This window comes from Zingiber officinale, chromosome 9A, assembly GCF_018446385.1.
Source record: "Zingiber officinale cultivar Zhangliang chromosome 9A, Zo_v1.1, whole genome shotgun sequence".
In the NCBI taxonomy this organism is placed as follows: domain Eukaryota; kingdom Viridiplantae; phylum Streptophyta; class Magnoliopsida; order Zingiberales; family Zingiberaceae; genus Zingiber; species Zingiber officinale.
The window spans coordinates 27,043,556-27,060,371 of NC_056002.1; positions in this window are offsets into that span (position 1 = coordinate 27,043,556).

A 16,816-nucleotide genomic window follows, 5' to 3' on the forward strand; every position below is an offset into this window, starting at 1 on the left:
ATACAGCGTGGTAGCACCGGGGTCCCTCCCCGTCATTGTGTACCGGAGATGAGAGCATGGCGCTCCCTCCTATAGGGAGGTTGGAGGATAGGTGTACTCCGATCCCGCCCACTCGGTCACTCTTGGGTAGTGACGAGAGTGCACGTGTCATAGCCCTACCCACGCCGGTCTCACCATGTGTGTGAGATGACTGCGTCGGGGTGACCATGTCATTTGCAGCATATGCACAGATTGCATTAATTATGATTGATGCATTTTGGTGATTGCATATGATTGACATGCATACAGGTTATATGCTTGTGCTCTGACTATTTTTATCTGTGTATGCTCACAGTCAGTTACACAAGCCTCGCAGGTGAGTACAATTTATTTCAGTTATGCATTTTCTTATTACTCTTGCTATAGACTGTACTTTATGCCTATTGCTGGTTATTACAGTTTATTTCAGCTATGCATATCTGTTATACTGTTAGGAGACTGTACCGTAGGTTGTATTGTTAGTGTACTGTACATTAGGATATTGCTGGTAGTTATATATTGCTGTACATGTCTATTGGATTACCTGCTGAGTTCATTGAACTCACCCCGTTTTTATTACCATTTCAGGTTGAGGCCGTCGGGGAGATTCCAGTCGTTAGCCCCTTTGCCGCGAGGATTTCTAGATATCGTTTTCTGTATTCGCTTTTATACGTATACTTGTGATGTGGGTGTGTATTGTGGACTTTATGTCGAACATTCGGGTTTGCTACTTTGTTTTCCGCTGCGAATATTTCATTACTTCGTGGATTTCGTTTCTTCGTTGTAGTGGAGTAGGATGTGTACGTATATCTTCGTTGATTTCTATATTATCTTTTCTGAATATAACTGCGTGGATTGTTTACTATTTGTGTGTATTGTTCCGGCCGAGTGTGGCCGAGGTATAGATATATGTATACTGAGATTCATATTGTCACCCGTACAGGGGAGATGCTGTCGAAATTTCTTCGGACAGGGACTACCTGGGGCGTGACACGCACCGAGCCCGTCGGCTCCCTTCTCGTGCCGTCCTTCTCGCTAGCTGCGTCTTCTGCTCGACTTCCTGTGCTCCTAAGCTCCTGCACACTCAAACACAGGGATCAAACACAGCAGGACCTAACCAACTTGGTTGATCACATCAAAACTACCACGGGGTCCGACAATATTCTCGGGATAAAAATCTATAGAGATAGATCGAAAAGGCTGCTTGGTCTTTCATAGTCGACATATAAAGATAGAGTGCTAAAATAATTTAGCATGTCTGAATCCAAGAAAGGTTTCATACCTATGAGGTATGGAATTCAACTTTCAAAATCTATGTGCCCACGCACAGAAGACGAGAGGATTTGCATAGATAAGATACCTTATGCGCCCACAATAGGATCTATCATGTATGGTATATTATGTACAAGACTCGATGTATCATATGCTCTGGGTATTACGAGCAAATACCAGTTTGATCCAGGAATGGATCATTAGGTGGCTGTCAAGATGATCCTTAAGTACTTAAGAAGAACTAAGGATATGTTCTTGGTTTATGGAGATGATGATATGATCATACGCGGATATATATATATGCTAGTTTCTAGATGGACAAGGATGACTCCAAGTCTCAGTCTGGATTCATATTCATATTAAATGGAGGCGCAGTTAGTTGGAAAAGTTCCAAGCAAGACACTGTTGCAGATTCTACCTGTGAGGCGGAATACATTGCAACTTCTAAAGCAGCAAAAGAAGCGGTTGGATCAAGAAGTTCGTTACTAAACTTGGAGTGGTTTCATCCATTGTTGAAGCATTACCTATTTATTGAGACAACACTAGAGCCATTGCACAAGCAATAGAACTGAGGTCTCATCAACGATCAAAACATATGCTTCGCCATTATCGTCTAATTAGGGAGATCGTTAGTAGGAAAGAAATACAACTCAAGAAAATTCCCACTAAAAGGAATCTAGCGGATTCTTTTGACAAAGGCTCTACCACAAAGCAAGTTTGAGAGTCACGTCTATGCTTACGATTTAGGACACTGTGCCGATTGACTTTAGGCCAAGTGGGAGTGTTAGAATTTGAGGGATGTCCTAAGGCAACCACCTTATAGTTTTTTCTATTTATTTGATAAGTATAAATTTACTATTTGAGTGCATATTATATGTTTAATTGTCTTAAACTCGTTTACTGAATGCCCATAATATAATTTATAGCATGAGAGAATTTATGATTGGATCGCAACTAGTGATTATCTCTACATGTACAATTATGAATATATTAAAATTTTCCTAGTCATTGAATTAATGTATTCGTACACCATCAATTCTATAAGAGTAGCATGAGTTATACTCTTTAGTTCGGCCAAGCAGCTATTTTTTCACTGGTTGGAGACATTGGGATGTTGAAAATTAAACATGGATGTTGGTTATGGTAACTAGTTTATTGGAGTGACTCGCTGTAAGACTTCATATGGTTCTCTACATATATATAGATATATCTGTGAAGTTCTTACTGCAGCACGAGTGCAAGTTTCTTTCGACTTGAGGTATACACGTCATCTTAGTCATAGAGACTTATACTTTGACATCTTAAGTAAACATCTCATTGAGGTGTGGATCCGGAATGATTGGGTATAAGTTAAAGTTCCCGAAGGTGTTTGGATAGCCCACAGAGGATTCACCACTCCTTGCGAGGAGATGTATACCCTATGACCACTCGTTAGGATTATTACTCAAAGTCTTTGGCCAAAACATCACATGTTAAGAGTGCGAGACTCTTATATACGTGTATGAGTAATTTGAATATGCAGAATGAGGAAGTATTACTTGGGCTAGGTATGATGTAGTCAGCCTAGTGGGAATAAGACACATAGACCATATCCTGAACTAAGTGAGTATAAGACGAGTGAAAGGAATGAGACACGACTCACTGTAGCTGCTGAAGGATTTAGAATTAATTCTAAGATCAACTATAATTTTCTGATTAATTAGGGATCATGATATACTACTAGGTGTCACTCATGATCGTTCTATAATTAAGTAGTTAATTATGGATGACCAAGATAAACTGAAAACCTATTGGGTCAAACGCACTAATGAGTCTCTAAAAGACTTAAAACAAGTTAAAGAATAAAATTCTTAGATCAAGAGATAAATATTTAGTTGGACCATACATAAGACAAATATGGAAATATTTGTTGCAATGGAAGCACGAATGAGCCGCATCTCTTATGGAAGAGTTGGGCCATATTTGGTTTAATCATGAATTAGTCATGAACCAACTTAGTTTTGTTGTGAACCAAACCAAGAAGTTAATGAGCTAATTTTTTGTTAAGGGATAATGGGTTGGATTTGGGTTTTCTAATCCAACTCATTAATGAAGGTTATATATTGATATGGTTGAGAGAAAATTATACACATGAGATCATTAATTGACTTGTAAGGTTTTTAGAAAACCTTAACCCAATTTCTCTTCTACTCTCCCTCTCCCCTCTCTCTTTGTCGCCGCCAACAAGGGGAGGCCCTTCTCCTTGTTGTCATGACCACCACAAGGAAGAAATCTCTTCCTTATGTGTTTCTCTTCCTCTTTCTCTTGATCCCTCTTCTTCACTTGTGGCTAGTAACTTCCGAAAGAGAGGCTTGTACTCAAGGAGTTATTTTAAGGAGTTCGGTGTGGATACGAATAGAGGCAAGGTTCGACAACATCGCCACGGTTGATGCCCTTCTCGTTACAGGTCATCCGTAAGGTACACCTAGCGTAAATTTACTTTCCATAAAAATTTAATTATGCGATCATATTTGACATGTTATATCCTTGTATACGTGTGGTGCATGCGATGTAATAATTTAGAAATTATTATTATTTTATTTTCAGCTGCGCATGTTTATGAAATATGTTTTAGCACACATTGTATTAGACATATCCCAAGAGGAAAGACAAGTAGATTTTCCCTAGTAGGCATAAGATGAGTGGTTCTTATTGTTGGGTTGTAAATCAAATTGGGTGTTAACCTTGCTTCGACATTAGGGTGTTTGTGTGTTTTCTCTTCTTCTGTTCAGTTTCAGATTTCAGAGACGTGGGATGTTTTATATTTTTATAAATTCACAGCTTATTCTTGTTCAAGTGTTGTTGTTGTATTCGGGAGTCTTGGAAGTTCGTATTTAATTGCCAAGGTTCTTTGTGAGTTTCTTCAGATTTTGTACGTAGTATCGTTATATCAAAATGATGAGTTTTCTTCTTGATGAGTTTGAGATTTTGGGAAAAATTTCGAGTGGATTGTGGGCATCACGTTGTCGTTTCGACTTCTTTCGTGATGTTCACTGACTTCATGTACAAGTTGGAATAATTGGGGATTTGAGTTTTGTTACATTATGGTCTCATGTTTAAGATCTAGATATTAGGGTCATTTGGTGCTGGAGGGGGGGGGGGGGGTGAATAGCTCGTCGTGTGCTCGTTGTTGCTTGCTTCGTGATGATATGCAACAAAATGAACAAGAAATAAACTTACAACGCTAACACAAGGATTTACTTGGTATCCACCTCAAGATGAGGTGACTAATCCAAGGATCCACACATATGAGCACTCTTCATTAAGAAATTACTCCTTCTCGGTAACTACCGGAGGTGGAGAAATCTCGTACACCACTCACACATACAACACTCAATATAAGAAGAAAAATACAATGAATACAAGTGTAAAACCTCTCTTCTTACTTACTTGTTGCTTGTTGTTGCCTCTTGAATCTTGGAAGTGCACCAGTACTTATCCCTAAGAGCCTCCAAGAACTAGCTGTGAGCGTCGAGGAAGAGCGTGTGAAGATCGGGAGAAGTGTTGTGGAGAAAAAGCTCGCCAACAGCTATATACCTCGCGCTCCTAGGGCTCCCAATCGATTGGGCATGCTCCCAATCGATTACCACGTCAGATCTGCGCCATCCAAGCCGTCCATTACTCACTTCCTACATAACGGTCGAATCCCAATCGATCGGCTGATCGATTAGGGAGGCTTAAATCGATCGGTCGATCGATTCAGAGAGCCTCTGTGCTCTCTGGAACTGGCCTGAATCGATTGACCAATCGATTTAGGATTTCTCACGAGAATTCCAGCCCTAATCGATCGACTAATCGATTGGTAGCTTTCAATCGATCAACTATTCGATTGGTAACTTTTAATCAATCAACTGATCGATTCAGAAGCTCAGTATTCGCTCACAAACTCTCCCCATCGATTGACCAATCGATTGGGAAAGTTTTGATCGATTACCCAATTGATCAAGACAGTTTCTGCACTAAATCGCATCAACCAATCGATTGGTTGATCGATTGACTCCCCCAATCGATTGGCAAGTAGAATCCTCGTTTTAAATAACTAAGTGGGAGAGGAATTATTTAAATTCCACGGTCTCCATTACTGGTTTGTAAGTGATGCATTCAAACTTGCGCGTTGGCTCTGAGTGCCTTCCTCCACATCGGATGAGTTTGTTTGCGGATCACTAGATCAAACTTCCTTTATGGATGATTATAAGAAATTATTTAGGTTTGTGTGATCTTCTCCATTTGAAGGGGCACAATCTTATTTAATGGACTAAGTATCAAGTACTGGTATACACTTAAGCGCATTTAATAGTATCCTTCCGATCGGAGTCACTACTGTTATTTGTGTGACCAAAGAAAAACCAACTATTAATTTTATTTGTCATAAAGTTAGGTTGACAAGATAATAAAATTAATGGGTAAAACCCCCTCTTACAAATGTTTGAATTTGTATACGTCCACACTATCGTGGCATACAAAATTCACGGTGTTTTGAGGTGTTGGTGAATTTAAATGATATTGTTTGAGGAATCAATATTATTTTAAATTCTTATGTTTTGACCAAATATTTTGTGATTCTTAGGATTTCAAATGACCTTCAATCCTCTTGCTATTATATTGAAAGAGAACGAACTTACTGGACCCAATTATATAGATTGGAAGAGAAACTTGGGCATTGTCTTAACCGTTGAAGGCTACAAGTTCGTACTTTATGAGATCTGTCCAAGCTTGCCTAATAGTGATTCTAGTGAAGAGGAGATTGAGTGTCATAAGAAATGGGTCAGGGCAGATGAGATGGCGCGATGTTACATTTTGACTTCTATGTCAAATGTATTGCAACATCAACATCAAGCCATGCCTACTGCTTATGACATGATGCACAATCTTAAGGAACTCTTTGAACACCAGAATCGGGCTGCTAGGCAACATGCTATGAGAAACTTGATGATGATCACCATGACTGAGGGGACACCCGCAAGGGATCATATCCTCAAAATGATGACTCATTTAAATGAGATAGAAATCCTTGGAGCTGAAATCGATGGGGAAACCCAGGTCGATATCATTCTCCAAACATTGCCTAAAAGTTTTGAGCGGTTCCGCTTGAATTACAACATGAACAAAAGTGTTTATTCCTTGGCAGAACTTCTGACAGAACTTCAAGCAGCAGAAGGGTTATTTCGTCAAAGCTCTCAAATTCACATTGCTGAAAATGTTTCTGCTTCTAAATTGAAAGGTAGAAAGAAGAAAAAAAAATAAGTTGGTTCAGCAAAGAAAGTGAATCGATCTCTAGAGACTGGACCAAAAGTAGGTGTGAAGAAGCTGGAGGGCAAGTGCTTTACATACAAGCAGTCTGGACATTGGAAGGTGGTCTGTCCTCGTAGAAAGGAGAACAATAAAGGTATATCTTATTCTCTAGTAGTTGAAACATGTTTAGTGGTGTTATCTACCGGTACCTGGTGTGTAGATACGGGAGCCACTTGTTGGACCGTGATCGTTCGATAGAGGGGGGGGGGTAAATGCAGCGGAAAAGAAAGAATAAGCCAAAGAGAACACAAGGATTTACTTGGTTCGGAGCCTTTGGCGACTCCTACTCCAAGGCCCGCACACAAGAGTGCTTTCGATGGGCAAATACTAATAATTCGAAAAGGGTGTTTACAAATGCAGTACAGGAATTATATAGTCAAATAAAAGCCGACAATAAACAGAAATGAGACAGTAAGAAAGAACTTGTCGGAGGTCGCAGCGTCGCAGGAGCACAGGAGAGCAGATCGTCAATTCAGAGTTGTTGTCTTGAGCTCCGCCTTTGACACTCCTTATATAGGAGGCTCGGGGCGCCCCGGATCCCTTCCGGGCGCCCTGGTGTGACATGGTAGTCCCAACCAGCGAGCTCCACGTGTCGACACCGCTTCCTGGATAACATTTGCCTCCGGGTGCCCAGATCCCTTCCAGGTGCTCGGACCACCTTTCTCCAGAAAAAGTCCTTCTCCTACAAGACAAGGTTAGTCCGAGGCAAATATAATGAATTTCCTGCAAAACAAAGTGTTAGCACAGTTTATAAATTCAACATAAAGAGTATGACTTAGATTCCGTCTTTCCGAGACTGGAATCTAGTCACGATCTCGACTTAGATATTCGAAATGGATCTAAGCCTGATCAACGCCTAATGTTCCCTTCCTGGGAACGCGTCCTCACAGTCACTCCCCTCCAGTGACTTACCTTTACTTACCCTCCAAACGTCCAGTCAGCCCTTCGACCCGTCTGGACTTCTCGCCAACTATCTGGTCAGCCCGTCGACCTAGCTGGACTTCGTGCCAAGTGTCCGGTCAGCCCGTCGACCCGCTTGGACTTCGTGCCAAATGTCCGGTCAGCCCGTCAACCCATTTGGACTTCGTGCCAAGCGTCCGGTCAGCCCGTCGACCCGCTTGGACTTCGTGTCAGACATCCGGTCAGCCCATCTGTAACGACCCAATTTTCCTCATTAGGAGTTCTAAAAGTTCTTAAAAATATTTAGAAATATTTTAGAAATATTCTAGAGATTTTTAGAGTATTTTTATGTAATTTTTGGAGGCCGTTTGATATTTTTACTAAACGAAAGAAGTTTCGACAAAAAAATGTCCAAGCCGAGAATTGAACCCACGACCTTTGACTCGGTCAAAACCCGGCTGACCAGATGGGCAAACGGATTTTTCTGTTTAAAAAAGGTAGCGAATTTATTTAAGATAGTTAACAGAATATTGGATTATAAAAGGGATAAGTTGATCTTGGATTTGTCTGTTTAGAAAAGGTAGGGAATTTATTTAAGATAGTTAACAGAATATTATAAAAAGGATAAGTTGATGTTGGATTTGTCTGTTTAGAAAAGGTAGCGAATTTATTTAAGATAGTTAGCAGAATATTGGATTATAAAAGGGATAAGTTGATGTTGGATTTGTCTGTTTAGAAAAGGTAGCGAATTTATTTAAGGGGTTAACAGAAATATTAAGTTATAAAAAGGGATAAGTTGATGCTCTATTTTCCGGTGACTTAAACCATTCTCTCCTTCTCTTCTGCGTACGATGGCGGAGCTCGGGCAGAAAACGAAAGGGAGTTAGGGCATCATCTCCGGTGGCCGACCAAGGTCCTAGAAGCCCTTTTTATTCGGTTACGAGTCCAAGAAGCAAGGTAAGTGCTTCTCACCTGCAATAGTAGTTTTAGACCTTTGTTCTTCTTGAATTCGAAGCATAACAAGTGCTTATAGTGCAGATTTTTAATTAAGCCTATAGTGCAGATTTTAATTAAGCTTATAATGCAGATTTTTATGTAGAGCTTATATTGCAGATTTTAATTAAGCGCTTATAGTGCAGATTTTTAATTAAGCCTATAGTGCAGATTTTAATTAAGCTTATAATGCAGATTTTTATGTAAGCTTATAGTGCAGATTTTAATTAAGCCTATAATACAGATTTTAATTAAGCTTATAGTGCAGATTTTTAATTAAGCTTATAGTGCAGATTTTAATTAAGTTTATAAGTGCAGATTTTAATTAAGCCTATAGTGCAGATTTCAATCAAGCTTATAGTGCAGATTTTTATGTAAGCTTATAGTGCAGATTTTAATTAAGCTTGTAGTGCATATTTCTTAGAGCTTAAAATGCAGATTTCTTTAGAGTAGATTTCTTTAGAGCTTGTAATGCAAATTTCTTAAGAGCTTATGGTGCAGATTTCTTTAAAGTTTATAGTGCAAATTTTTGGTAGAACTCGTAGTGCAGATTTTTGTTTATGCATTTCAAAGTTAGAATTTGTTTAAACATTTCAGTTTTTAAAGAAGCATTCTTTTATTAGAGGTATTAACAAGTATAAGAAAGATAAAGAAAAGAAAGGAAAAGGCCAAGGCCTTAAGTAGATCTCAAAGTCAAGACTTTAGGGATTTTTGGCACACAAAGTGCTCGTTAAAATGCCGAGGCATTATATATTAGAAGTATTAAAAGATAACAAGTATTTTACTTTTATCAGTGGCACTGTGCTGGACTCTCAGTTGTCCTTGGGTTGGGCTCCCATAGTCGTCCCTAGGTTTAGATAACCTAGTAGTAACGGCACGACCGACGGTCGACGGTCGACGACCCGAGGGTCACCAAATGGGCCGCCAAATGGGTCAGGTCGTTACAAAAGTAAAAACAAGTATAGTTGCCGGGCCCAAGAAGAAAGTTGATTATTATTTTGAAGTATTAAAGTATAAGTTTTCAAATAAAAGAAATAAACTTCACATAAGTTTTAAATTCAGCAAGTTTAGCTTTCTTATATACTGACATGTTGTTTAGATTTGCTTACATGTTTAGTATTTCAGTATGCTATGTTTCGTTTGCTATTAGATGAGCATTCAGTTTCTAGATTTCTTTCAGCTTACATGCATACTCGAGTTTTGTGAGTTAGATAGCGCTTACTAAGTAATTTTGCTTATAGATGCATTTCCTCTTACTGCAGATAAAGAAAAGGAAAAGCTATAGTAAAGGAAGGCGACAAGGAGGTGCGGATGGATGTGTGATGCCTGGACTATAGAAGCCTTGGGATTTAGCATAAGAATTTATTAACAAAGAGTTGAGTAGAATGTATTAGATGAGCCATTTAGTCATCCGCTGCTAGTTAATTGTATGTTTTGAGTTCTCCGAGAGTTTTAGGAATTTCTATCAACATGTAAACAAGGATAGTTAAGTAAAGTTAGTAGTCCAGTAGCCCTCCGCCCTCACAGACCAGTAGTGAGGAGGGTGGGGTGTTACAAGTTGGTATCAGAGCAGTTCCTATTCTCCAACATCACACATCAGCACCAACCTTGCCGTCTTCAAGTAAGAAAGTATTTAATTTTTAGTATGCTTTTCTTTATTCTTTACAATAAAGAGAAATCCTTAGAAGTATTAGATTATATGTACAGAATAGGGAGATGTTTAGAAGTGCTTATAAAGTTAAGAATTCTGCTTAGTTTCTTTTACATAACAAGATGTGTTCTGGGATGGTGGTATGATCCGGGGACCTAAGCCCGGTGAGCGCGCCAGAATCAAACAAGATATGTTCTGGGATGGTGGTATGATCTGGGGACCTAAGCCCGCGCCATAATCAAACAAGATATGTTCTGGGATGGTGGTATGATCCGGGGACCTAAGCCCGGTGAGCGCGCAAGAATAAAGGGGAACTCCGGTCCTAAGTTCGGACCCCTACCAACCGATCAACAACTTATGTTACGGTACTACTAAGTGCAACTAGGCCACCACAATAGTATGTTTATAAGTATGCATGCAAGTATGTTCAAGTCATGTTATATTTATATTTACGTTTATGTTTAGGTCCACGTTATGTTCATGTTATGTTCTTGCCTATGCATATGGACATGCTTGTGATTGAGTCTATCATTATGTTTAGTTCATCTACCATGCTTACGTTTATGTTGTCATGCTTATGTCACTGCTTATGCTTATGTTCATTGAAAGTAGGTTAGGAGGTCCTAAGATACCTTTGATGTGGTTTTCCTTAGTACATTAGATTATGGACGCTAACTAATGCATGTACAAGGTAGAGAACATGCTATAGAATTATTCTAAGTTCGAGGACGAACTTTTTATAAGGTATAGGGGATTGTAACGACCCAATTTTCCTTATTAGGAGTTCTAAAAGTTCTTAAAAATATTTAAAAATATTTTAGAAATATTCTAGAGATTTTTAGAGTATTTTTATGTAATTTTTGGAGGTCGTTTGATATTTTTACTAAACGAAAGAAGTTTCGACAAAAAAATGTCCAAGCCGAGAATTGAACCCACGACCTTTGACTCGGTCAAAACTCGGCTGACCAGATGGGCAAATGGATTTTTCTATTTAAAAAAGGTAGCGAATTTATTTAAGATAGTTAACAGAATATTGGATTATAAAAGGGATAAGTTGATCTTGGATTTGTCTGTTTAGAAAAGGTAGCGAATTTATTTAAGATAGTTAACAGAATATTATAAAAGGGATAAGTTGATGTTGGATTTGTCTGTTTAGAAAAGGTAGCGAATTTATTTAAGATAGTTAGCAGAATATTGGATTATAAAAGGGATAAGTTGATATTGGATTTGTCTGTTTAGAAAAGGTAGCGAATTTATTTAAGGAGTTAACAGAAATATTAAGTTATAAAAAGGGATAAGTTGATGCTCTGTTTTCCGGTGACTTAAACCATTCTCTCCTTCTCTTCTGCGTACGATGGCGGAGCTCGGGCAGAAAATGAAAGGGAGTTAAGGCATCATCTCCGGCGGCCGGCCAAGGTCCTAGAAGCCCTTTTTATTCGATTGTGAGTCCAAGAAGCAAGGTAAGTGCTTTTCACCTGCAGTAGTAGTTTCAGACCTTTGTTCTTCTTGAATTCGAAGCATAACAAGCGCTTATAGTGCAGACTTTTAATTAAGCCTATAGTGCAGATTTTAATTAAGCTTATAATGCAGATTTTAATTAAGCGCTTATAGTGCAGATTTTTAATTAAGCCTATAGTGCATATTTTAATTAAGCTTATAATGCAGATTTTTATGTAAGCTTATAGTGCAGATTTTAATTAAGCCTATAGTGCAGATTTTAATTAAGCTTATAGTGCAGATTTTTAATTAAGCTTATAGTGCAGATTTTAATTAAGTTTATAGGTGCAGATTTTAATTAAGCCTATAGTGCAGATTTCAATCAAGCTTATAGTGCAGATTTTTATGTAAGCTTATAGTGCAGATTTTAATTAAGCTTGTAGTGCATATTTCTTAGAGCTTAAAATGCAGATTTCTTTAGAGCAGATTTCTTTAGAGCTTTTAGTGCAAATTTCTTAAGAGCTTATGATGCAGATTTCTTTAAAGTTTATAGTGCAGATTTTTGGTAGAACTCGTAGTGCAGATTTTTGTTTATGCATTTCAAAGTTAGAATTTGTTTAAACATTTCAGTTTTTAAAGAAGCATTCTTTTATTAGAGGTATTAACAAGTATAAGAAAGATAAAGAAAAGAAAGAAAAAAGCCAAGGCCTTAAGTAGATCCCAAAGTCAAGACTTTAGGAATTTTTGGCACACAAGGTGCTCGTTAAAATGTCGAGGCATTATATATTAGAAGTATTAAAAGATAACAAGTATTTTACTTTTATCAGTGGCACTGTGCTGGACTCTTAGTTGTCCTTGGGTTGGGCTCCTATAGTCATCCCTAGGTTTAGATAACCTAGTAGTAACGGCACGACCGACGGTCGACGGTCGACGACCCGAGGGTCGCCAAATGGGCCGCCAAATGGGTCGGGTCGTTACAAAAGTAAAAACAAGTACAGTTGCCGTGCCCAAGAAGAAAGTTGATTATTATTTTGAAGTATTAAAGTATAAGTTTTCAAACAAAAGAAATAAGCTTCACATAAGTTTTAAATTCAGCAAGTTTAACTTTCTTATATACTGACATGTTGTTTAGATTTGCTTACATGTTTAGTATTTCAGTATGCTATGTTTCGTTTGCTATTAGATGAGCATTCAGTTTCTAGATTTCTTTCAGCTTACATGCATACTCGAGTTTTGTGAGTTAGATAACGCTTACTAAGCAATTTTGCTTATAGATGCATTTCCTCTTACTGCAGATAAAGGAAAGGAAAAGCTATAGTAAAGGAAGGCGACAAGGAGGTGCGGATGGATGTGTGATGCCTGGACTATAGAAGCCTTGGGATTTAGCATAAGAATTTATTAACAAAGAGTTGAGTAGAATGTATTAGATGAGTCATTTAGTCATCCGCTGCTAGTTAATTGTATGTTTTGAGTTCTCCGAGAGTTTTAGGAATTTCTATCAACATGTGAACAAGGATAGTTAAGTAAAGTTAGTAGTCCAGCAGCCCTCCGCCCTCACAGACCAGTAGTGAGGAGGGTGGGGTGTTACACCGTCGACCTATCTGGACTTCGCCTGCACACTCGGTCAGAGTGTTAGATAACGACAAACCTAACTTAACCTAATTTGTCATTCATCAAAACCTAAGTTAGACCGTTAGTGCTAACCGCACCAACACCACTGATCATATCTGTAATTCATTGCAGGAGTTCTAGGAAACTCGACGACTACATGAAGGGGAGATTACCATCCACATAGGCAATGCTACAAAAGTGGCGGCTATTGCAGTGGGAGATGTGTATTTGTCTTTTGATAGAAATAAAAGATTGATTTTGAGAAATTATCTTTATGTACCAAGTTTTAGAAATAACTTAATTTCAGTTTCTAAACTCTTTATGGATGGATATTCTATTTCTTTTGATGACAAAGTAGTTGTCAAGAAAAATAGGGAAGTTATCTGTTCTGGTACATTGGTTGGTAATTTGTATACTCTAAATCCAATAACTCCCGCGATGCAACAAATATAAATTAATAACACATCTTCTAATTCTAATAAGAAAAGCAACCTTTGGAAATGAACCAAACATATCTTTGGCATCTAAGGCTAGGTCATATTAACTTAAGTAGGATTCAAAGGTTAATAGCTGATGGACCTTTGGGTTCATTAGTGGTGGAAAATTTTCCAACCTGCAAATCTTGCTTGGAAGGAAAAATGACCAAGAGACCTTTTAAGGCCAAGGGATATATAGCCAAAGATGTGTTGGAATTGGTTCATTCTGATTTGTATGTACCTATAACTATCCAGGCAAGAGGTGGTTTCGAATGTTTTATCTATTTTATAGACGACTATTCGAGATACGGGTACATTTACTTGATGCGCCATAAGTCTGAGTGCTTTGATAAGTTCAAAGAGTACAAGGCTGATGTGGAGAAACGTCATGGTAAAATTATCAAGACACTACGGTCTGATTGTGGTGGCGATTACCTCTTAGGAGAGTTTAAGAGTTACTTATCAGAGGCCGGGATTCAATCCCAACTGTCTGCACCTAGTACACCCCAACAGAATAGTGTGACAGAACGAAGGAATATGATTTTTATGGAAATGGTTAGATCAATGATGAGTTATTCAGAATTACCAAATTCATTTTGGGGATATGCTCTGGAAATGGCAGTGTACATTCTAAACTTGGTACCTTCTAAGTCAGTACCCTCTACTCTCACTGAATTGTGGAATGAGTGTAAGCCTAGTCTGAAGCATATTCGGATTTAGGATAGTCCAACACATGTGCTGAGGCAGACACTGACAAGTTGGAATCACGTACAGAAGTTCGCTTGTTTGTGGGTTATCCTAAAGGAACGAAAGGTGGTTTATTTTATAGTCCTAAAGATTAGAAGGTCATTGTTAGCACCAATGCCCGATTTTTAGAAGAGGACTATGTAATGAACCACAAGCCCATGAGTAAAATTGTTCTTGAAGAAATAAGAGAAGACACGTCTACCTTGGTACCAACGGTACAAGATGAGATACCACAAGAAACTGCAACACGTGTCACAAATGATGCATAATTACAAGCAGTGCCACGTCGTAGTGGAAGGGTTGTTCGGCAACCTGATAGATTTATATTTTTGGGAGAGTCTTCAGACTTGATTCCTGGTAAACATGAACCGGATCCCTGCACATATGATGAAGTACTCCAAGATAAAGATGCAACATCTTGGCAAAGTGCAATGAACTCTGAAATAAAATCTATGTATTCTAATCAGGTATGGGAACTTGTAGAACCATCAAATGGTATAAAAGTCATTGGGTGTAAATGGGTTTACAAAAGAAAAAGAGGGGCAGACGGGAAGGTGGAAACCTTCAAAGTAAGACTTTTTGCAAAAGGGTATACTCAGAAAGAAGGAATCGATTATGAGAAAACTTTTTCGCCGGTAGCCATGCTTAAGTCTATCCGAATTCTTTTATCTATTGTTGCTCATATGGATTATGAGATTTGACAAATGGATATCAAGATAACTTTCCTTAATAGAAGTCTTGAAGAAAATATCCATATGAACCAACCAGAGGGAGTCATTGCGAAGGGCAAAGATCATCTTGTGTGTAAGCTCAATCGGTCTATTTATCGACTGAAGCAAGCTTCGAGATCTTGGAACATCCAGTTTAATGAAGTGATCCAGTCTTATAGATTTATTCAGTGTCCGGATAAGTCTTGTGTATACAAGAACAGTGACGGAAACGTGATGGTATTTCTTATACTATACGTAGATAATATTTTGCTCATTGGCAACAATGTCAAAGTGTTGTCAGACGTAAGGGTATGGTTGCCTAAGCAGTTTGATATGGAGGACTTGGGAGAATGTGAACATATTCTTGGGATCAAAGAAATAAGGGATCGCAAGAAAAGAATGTTGTGCTTATCCCAAGCTTCATACTTCGATACTATCCTAGCTCGTTTTAGCATGCATAACTCCAAGAAAGGTTTTCTACCTTTTAGACATGGAGTACCTTTATCTAAAGAGATGTGTCCTAAAACATCAAAGGAGATAGAGGACATGGAGGCAGTTCCTTATGCATCGGCTGTAGGAAGCCTAATGTATGCAATGCTATGTACGAGGTCAGATATCTGTTTTGCCGTGGGCATGGTTAGCAAATATCAAAGTAATCCAGGATAGGGACATTGGACTGTCGTAAAGCATATATTAAAGTACCTGAGAAGGACTATAGATTATATGCTAGTTTACCAGACAGATGATTTGCTCCCTGCGAGTTACACGGATTCGGACTTCCAATCAGATAGGGATAATAGTAAGTCAACCTCAGGGTATGTGTGTACTTTGGGAGGTTGAGCCATAACATGGAGGAGTGTTAAGCAGAAATGTGTTTCGGGCTCCACCATGGAAGCTGAGTATGTAGCAGCCTCTGAGACAGCCAAAGAAGCTGTATGACTTAGAAACTTTTTAATGGACTTAGATGTGATTCCTGGTTTGCCCAAAATTATCACAATTTATTGTGATAATAGTGGTGCAATAGCAAACTCGAAGGAACCACGAGCCCATAAGGCTAGTAAATGTTGGATCGTGGCGGCCGGCTAGAAGGGGGATTGAATAGCCTGAAAATAAAATGCAAACCCTTCTCGAACTCTTAAACTAATACTTGCATAAAATCGAAAAGCAATAACTTAAAACAGAAAATACGAGGCACCGGGGGTGGTCCGGGCGCCCCGGACTAAAAACTCCTTCAGGCGGAGAAGCCTCTTACAATAATAAAGCGCAGAAAATAGAAGCTTAACTACAGAGAAAGCGTACAAGTGTAGAAAGAATGAATTGCTTGAGTTGTTGAAAAAGCTTCTGGACCAAGGCTATATTTATAGCCTTGGTCGGGGCGCCCTGAGGGTTCTGGGCGTCCTTGGGGTATAAACTTTATCCCCCAACATTCAGATCGATTCAAAACTCGATCCGGTTAAAAAGTCAACTCCGGGCGCCCCGAAGGGGTCCGGGCGCCCCGGACAGGTCTGGGCACCCCGGAGGGAAAAGCCAACCCCGTTGACTTTTTCCAGCCCGGGTCTTCTACTCCAGCTCCGTTCGCCTCAGACTGAGTCTTCCGCTCGCTTGGGTGATCTCTGTCATCCGGAATAGGGCTCACCCGAACCCAACTTCCAGTCTTCTCGAGCAGGTTT